The 7,500-nt window shown below is 55.0% G+C and overlaps 3 non-coding genes across 3 annotated transcripts in view; all 3 read right to left on the reverse strand.

Annotated features, from left to right (window-relative positions):
* LOC126146954 (large subunit ribosomal RNA) overlaps positions 1–1,471 on the reverse strand; it is a 4,222-nt gene extending 2,751 nt beyond the window's left edge. Inside the window, exon 1 of the ribosomal RNA XR_007529862.1 lies at positions 1–1,471. This exon is cut by the window's left edge and continues 2,751 nt beyond it. This is a non-coding gene — a ribosomal RNA (large subunit ribosomal RNA).
* Positions 1,472–1,659: 188 nt separating this feature from the next.
* On the reverse strand, positions 1,660–1,814 carry LOC126146977 (5.8S ribosomal RNA). Its single transcript, XR_007529874.1, has one exon. It is a non-coding gene; the product is annotated as a 5.8S ribosomal RNA (ribosomal RNA).
* Positions 1,815–2,167: 353 nt separating this feature from the next.
* Positions 2,168–4,076, reverse strand: LOC126146936 (small subunit ribosomal RNA). The gene has a single exon (XR_007529846.1). It is a non-coding gene; the product is annotated as a small subunit ribosomal RNA (ribosomal RNA).
* Positions 4,077–7,500: the final 3,424 nt, after the last annotated feature.

Consider the following 7,500-nt stretch of genomic DNA (forward strand, 5'->3'; position numbering starts at 1 on the left):
TTACCAAAAGTGGCCCACTTGGCACTCCGATCCGAGTCGTTTGCTCGCGGCTTCAGCATATCAAGCAAGCCGGAGATCTCACCCATTTAAAGTTTGAGAATAGGTTGAGGTCGTTTCGGCCCCAAGGCCTCTAATCATTCGCTTTACCGGATGAGACTCGTACGAGCACCAGCTATCCTGAGGGAAACTTCGGAGGGAACCAGCTACTAGATGGTTCGATTAGTCTTTCGCCCCTATACCCAGCTCCGACGATCGATTTGCACGTCAGAATCGCTACGGACCTCCATCAGGGTTTCCCCTGACTTCGTCCTGGCCAGGCATAGTTCACCATCTTTCGGGTCCCAACGTGTACACTCTAGGTGCGCCTCACCTCGCAATGAGGACGAGACGCCCCGGGAGTGCGGAGGCCGCCGCCCCGTGAAGGGCGGGGAAGCCCCATCCTCCCTCGGCCCGCGCAAGGCGAGACCTTCACTTTCATTACGCCTTTAGGTTTCGTACAGCCCAATGACTCGCGCACATGTTAGACTCCTTGGTCCGTGTTTCAAGACGGGTCGTGAAATTGTCCAAAGCTGAAGCGCCGCTGACGGGAGCGATTATTCCGCCCGAGAGCATCCCGAGCCAACAGCGGCGCGGGTCCGGGGCCGGGCCAGGTAGGTCCGTCATCCGGGAAGAACCGCGCGCGCTTGCCGGGAGCCCGAGCGCCCAAAGGGGCGAATCGACTCCTCCAGATATACCGCCGAGCAGCCAGCCAGGACACCGGGGCTCTGCCCAACAGACGCGAACCGAGGCCCGCGGAAGGACAGGCTGCGCACCCGGGCCGTAGGCCGGCACCCAGCGGGTCGCGACGTCCTACTAGGGGAGAAGTGCGGCCCACCGCACACCGGAACGGCCCCACCCCGCGGCGAGTGGAAAGGCAACCGGACACGACCCCGCCGCGGATTGCTCCGCGCGGGCGGCCGGCCCCATCTGCCGAGGGCGGGAGCCAGTGGCCGGATGGGCGTGAATCTCACCCGTTCGACCTTTCGGACTTCTCACGTTTACCCCAGAACGGTTTCACGTACTTTTGAACTCTCTCTTCAAAGTTCTTTTCAACTTTCCCTCACGGTACTTGTTCGCTATCGGTCTCGTGGTCATATTTAGTCTCAGATGGAGTTTACCACCCACTTGGAGCTGCACTCTCAAGCAACCCGACTCGAAGGAGAGGTCCCGCCGACGCTCGCACCGGCCGCTACGGGCCTGGCACCCTCTACGGGCCGTGGCCTCATTCAAGTTGGACTTGGGCTCGGCGCGAGGCGTCGGGGTAGTGGACCCTCCCAAACACCACATGCCACGACAGGCGGCAGCCTGCGGGGTTCGGTGCTGGACTCTTCCCTGTTCGCTCGCCGCTACTGGGGGAATCCTTGTTAGTTTCTTTTCCTCCGCTTAGTAATATGCTTAAATTCAGCGGGTAGTCTCGCCTGCTCTGAGGTCGTTGTACGAGGTGTCGCACGCCACACCGCCAGCCGGCTGTGCACGCTACCGAGAAAGTACCGGTATGCGAACCGCCAGGCGACGGGCGCGCATCGCACGTTTAAGGAGACGCGGCCGGCCCCACAGGCGGCCACGACACTCCCAGGTCTCCGAAGCGGGACAAACGCCGCGCGCTTCAGTATACGTAGCCGACCCTCAGCCAGACGTGGCCCGGGAACGGAATCCATGGACCGCAATGTGCGTTCGAAACGTCGATGTTCATGTGTCCTGCAGTTCACATGTCGACGCGCAATTTGCTGCGTTCTTCATCGACCCACGAGCCGAGTGATCCACCGTCCTGGGTGATCTTTTTCATTTAGTTTCCACTGTCTCTTTCAAGACAGTTGCATAGGCGGGACTGAGGCGTTTGACGGCCCCTGTTCCAGCGTTCCTGTGTCCAACGGCCTCACGGCCGATGGGCGTCGTACGGCTCCACACCGGAGCGGACAGGCACTCGGGCGAAAGTCATTCAAAACCGGCGCCAGGCGCCAGGTGCCGCAGGCCAGCCGCTCCAGAGCTTCAGCGCTCGTACCACACAACATTTTTCCGTTAGTTTTGAGAGGCACGCGTGGTTCCGCACGCGGCGCACGGCTGCTGCCGTACAGGTAGCGTGTTGCGCGACACGACACGCACATCGAAAGACATGCAGTCTAGTCGGTAATGATCCTTCCGCAGGTTCACCTACGGAAACCTTGTTACGACTTTTACTTCCTCTAAATGATCAAGTTTGGTCATCTTTCCGGTAGCATCGGCAACGACAGAGTCGATGCCGCGTACCAGTCCGAAGACGTCACTAAATCATTCAATCGGTAGTAGCGACGGGCGGTGTGTACAAAGGGCAGGGACGTAATCAACGCGAGCTTATGACTCGCGCTTACTGGGAATTCCTCGTTCATGGGGAACAATTGCAAGCCCCAATCCCTAGCACGAAGGAGGTTCAGCGGGTTACCCCGACCTTTCGGCCTAGGAAGACACGCTGATTCCTTCAGTGTAGCGCGCGTGCGGCCCAGAACATCTAAGGGCATCACAGACCTGTTATTGCTCAATCTCGTGCGGCTAGAAGCCGCCTGTCCCTCTAAGAAGAAAAGTAATCGCTGACAGCACGAAGGATGTCACGCGACTAGTTAGCAGGCTAGAGTCTCGTTCGTTATCGGAATTAACCAGACAAATCGCTCCACCAACTAAGAACGGCCATGCACCACCACCCACCGAATCAAGAAAGAGCTATCAATCTGTCAATCCTTCCGGTGTCCGGGCCTGGTGAGGTTTCCCGTGTTGAGTCAAATTAAGCCGCAGGCTCCACTCCTGGTGGTGCCCTTCCGTCAATTCCTTTAAGTTTCAGCTTTGCAACCATACTTCCCCCGGAACCCAAAAGCTTTGGTTTCCCGGAGGCTGCCCGCCGAGTCATCGGAGGAACTGCGGCGGATCGCTGGCTGGCATCGTTTATGGTTAGAACTAGGGCGGTATCTGATCGCCTTCGAACCTCTAACTTTCGTTCTTGATTAATGAAAACATACTTGGCAAATGCTTTCGCTTCTGTTCGTCTTGCGACGATCCAAGAATTTCACCTCTAACGTCGCAATACGAATGCCCCCGCCTGTCCCTATTAATCATTACCTCGGGTTCCGAAAACCAACAAAATAGAACCGAGGTCCTATTCCATTATTCCATGCACACAGTATTCAGGCGGGCTTGCCTGCTTTAAGCACTCTAATTTGTTCAAAGTAAACGTGCCGGCCCACCCAGACACTCAATAAAGAGCACCTTGGTAGGATTTCAACGGGGTCCGCCTCGGGACGCACGAACACGCACGAGGCGGTCGCACGCCTTCGGCTCGCCCCACCGGCAGGACGTCCCACGATACATGCCAGTTAAACACCGACGGGCGGTGAACCAACAGCGTGGGACACAAATCCAACTACGAGCTTTTTAACCGCAACAACTTTAATATACGCTATTGGAGCTGGAATTACCGCGGCTGCTGGCACCAGACTTGCCCTCCAATAGATACTCGTTAAAGGATTTAAAGTGTACTCATTCCGATTACGGGGCCTCGGATGAGTCCCGTATCGTTATTTTTCGTCACTACCTCCCCGTGCCGGGAGTGGGTAATTTGCGCGCCTGCTGCCTTCCTTGGATGTGGTAGCCGTTTCTCAGGCTCCCTCTCCGGAATCGAACCCTGATTCCCCGTTACCCGTTACAACCATGGTAGGCGCAGAACCTACCATCGACAGTTGATAAGGCAGACATTTGAAAGATGCGTCGCCGGTACGAGGACCGTGCGATCAGCCCAAAGTTATTCAGAGTCACCAAGGCAAACGGACCGGACGAGCCGACCGATTGGTTTTGATCTAATAAAAGCGTCCCTTCCATCTCTGGTCGGGACTCTGTTTGCATGTATTAGCTCTAGAATTACCACAGTTATCCAAGTAACGTGGGTACGATCTAAGGAACCATAACTGATTTAATGAGCCATTCGCGGTTTCACCTTAATGCGGCTTGTACTGAGACATGCATGGCTTAATCTTTGAGACAAGCATATGACTACTGGCAGGATCAACCAGGGAGCTGCGTCAACTAGAGCTGAGCAGCCGGCCGCCCGGGAGTGTGTCCCAGGGGCCCGCGCGAACACGCAAGCGTCCGCTCAATTATTCTGCAAACAGGAGGAGGCTGAGCTCCCCTGCACAATACACCTCGAAACCCTCTCAGGTCCCGGCGGCGCGCAGCGCCGTCCTAAGTACTTGGTCGGGTTCGAGAGAGGCGCAATCGCCCGGAGTTAGGCGAGTAGACGCTTTAGGTGCGACCACCCGTGCTCCCAACTGAGCTTGCCGCTGCCGACAGAGGCCCGGGAGCGTGCTGTCGTGGCATTGCCGGCGGGAGACAACACGCGCCACCTACGGTGACCGGCAGCTCCAACGCCAGCGCCACAGAAGGGCAAAGGCCCCACGTGGGTGCCGAAGCGAACTCTCCCAGCACAGCGCACGTGCCAACACGTCTGCACAACTGCGATACAAACCACCAGCGAGAACCGCTGGGGCGACCGAGCAGCAGACGGCGTCGCGGCGCCGAGTGCCGGGCGGCGGCGCATCCTCAACGCACACAGTCCTCAATCGGACCAGCACACTGCAGATGTCCACCGCGCTTCGCACCGGGCCGGCGAGGACCCACTTTGGCTGCACGGCGCCGCGCGCAGGGTGCCCCGGCGCGCAGCTGCGCCGCCTGCCGCGTCCGTCGGCCGGCGCGCCTGCCACTGGGCGCCCCCACCAGCCGGCTGTAGCGCGTGCGCCCACGCACCGCGCGGCCAGCACGCCGGGCGGCCCCCCCTCACCGGCCGGGGACAGTCCCACCCACCCACAGCCGCGTATCGCTTCACACCCAGATTCACATTCACGTTCGTTGGTATGGTGGGGACCGCTTCGTAGCTGTACCGATCGTTGCCCTCACAGATGTACCTCCAGCAAGGACAACCGCACCACAACGGGTTACCAGTTGTTCATTTGCGTAACGTCACCAGTAAACGTACACGTCCATCCCCGTTTGCAAAGTCAACTATTATTGCATGCCTGCCTGTCAGGTGTCAAGACACACTACATCCGCTCACATCCACGCAACAAAATGTGCCCGACTAGAGGGCACGTGGAAGGTGCCCCCGTACGTATGCGATGTCCATTGCGCGACCAACTGTCAACCGGCCTCTGTAGCATGTCGCAGATGTGGAACGCGGGGCACCGTGCTATCACATTGTGTGAGAAGAGACTACTACGTCTGCATACACGCGCCACTACATGAACAGACGGCTCATGCTGATCGCCATCCACTGCGTCCATTACTCCCACACGTCTCTATGGCGTACCACACTGCAATGCAGCTGTTATGGGGAGATGACACGTAGCTGTGTACACAACATTCTGAGCGGGTTGCGGTTGGACAATACATTAATGTAACGTGTCATATGCCAATTACAGAGCAGGGTAAGGCACAACTTGGGTTAGGTTAAGGCACAACTTGGGTTAGGTTAAGGCACAACTTGGGTTAGGTTAAGGCACAACTTGGGTTAGGTTAAGGCACAACTTGGGTTAGGTTAAGGCACAACTTGGGTTAGGTTAAGGCACAACTTGGGTTAGGTTAAGGCACAACTTGGGTTAGGTTAAGGCACAACTTGGGTTAGGTTAAGGCACAACGTGGGTTAGGTTAAGGCACAACGTGGGTTAGGTTAAGGCACAACGTGGGTTAGGTTAAGGCACAATGTGGGTTAGGTTAAGGCACAATGTGGGTTAGGTTAAGGCACAACGTGGGTTAGGTTAAGGCACAATGTGGGGGTAGATTGCGGTACAAATTGCATTACATTGCGGTGCAAATTGCATTACATTGCGGTGCAAATTGAGTTACATTGCGGTGCAAATTGAGTTACATTGCGGTGCAAATTGAGTTACATTGCGGTGCAAATTGAGTTACATTGCGGTGCAAATTGAGTTACATTGCGGTGCAAATTGAGTTACATTGCGGTGCAAATTGAGTTACATTGCGGTGCAAATTGAGTTACATTGCGGTGCAAATTGCGTTACATTGCGGTGCAAATTGCGTTACATTGCGGTGCAAATTGCGTTACATTGCGGTGCAAATTGCGTTACATTGCGGTGCAAATTGCGTTACATTGCGGTGCAAATTGCGTTACATTGCGGTGCAAATTGCGTTACATTGCGGTGCAAATTGCGTTACATTGCGGTGCAAATTGCGTTACATTGCGGTGCAAATTGCGTTACATTGCGGTGCAAATTGAGGTAGGTTAAGGTGCAACACAGGTTAGGTTAAGGTGCAACATAGGTTAGGTTAAGGTGCAAGATGGGTTAGGTTAAGGTGCAAGATGGGTTAGGTTAAGGTGCAAGATGGGTTAGGTTAAGGTGCAAGATGGGTTAGGTTAAGGTGCAAGATGGGTTAGGTTAAGGTGACATAGGTTAGGTTAAGGTGACATAGGTTAGGTTAAGGTGACATAGGTTAGGTTAAGGTGACATAGGTTAGGTTAAGGTGACATAGGTTAGGTTAAGGTGACATAGGTTAGGTTAAGGTGACATAGGTTAGGTTAAGGTGACATAGGTTAGGTTAAGGTGACATAGGTTAGGTTAAGGTGACATAGGTTAGGTTAAGGGGACATAGGTTAGGTTAAGGTGACATAGGTTAGGTTAAGGTGACATAGGTTAGGTTAAGGTGACATAGGTTAGGTTAAGGTGACATAGGTTAGGTTAAGGTACAAACTGGGTTGTGTTATGGTACACATTGCGTTGTAGTACAGTACACGTTAGGTTTGGGTACGGTACACAATGTGGTATGGGATGGCGTGTTGTGGGGGGGAGGGGGGGGGGGAGGTTCGTTGATATCGACCGTAGGACGTGGATGCCCGAGGCAGCGTCAGTGTGTCAAAGGAGTTATGTCACGTCGGGATGCGCTTTTCGCCAGTGAGAGGGGGCGAGCCGTGTCTGTGGTTGCGGCAGACCTGTGTGTTTCATTCCTGCCAGTGTGTTTGTGCTGTAAGACGAGGCAGTGTGGTGGTGATGGGTGCACCCCTGTGTAGGACATGTGTGGGTGTTGGTGGCTTCTCTGAGCAATTGTGGTTGTCGGACGAGTGGGGTATTCTGTTTTATGATTGGACCTCCCGGTCTGGTTATCATAGCGTAGTTGGTGTACTGTGGCGGATAGGATGCACCGGACGTTGGTCCATGCTGGTGCTTAGTAGTTGTATCTGTGTCTGTTACAGGCAGAGAGTAGTGTGTGATAGAGTGTGTGGCTGACGTGTGGTTCATTTTGTGTGTACGGACGTTCAGCATGTATAGGGGCATTTGCGTATATAATCTATCATAATCTATCTATGTGGGCCTGCATAGTTTACTGAGCAGTGCTGTGAGGTGACTGAACTACGAGTGACGTACTGATTTACAGCGGAATGATTGCCTTGTACCAAAGATGGAGTATCGGCTCTACGACAGCGTTGGCACC

This window comes from Schistocerca cancellata, unplaced genomic scaffold (assembly GCF_023864275.1).
Source record: "Schistocerca cancellata isolate TAMUIC-IGC-003103 unplaced genomic scaffold, iqSchCanc2.1 HiC_scaffold_838, whole genome shotgun sequence".
In the NCBI taxonomy this organism is placed as follows: Eukaryota; Metazoa; Arthropoda; class Insecta; order Orthoptera; family Acrididae; genus Schistocerca; species Schistocerca cancellata.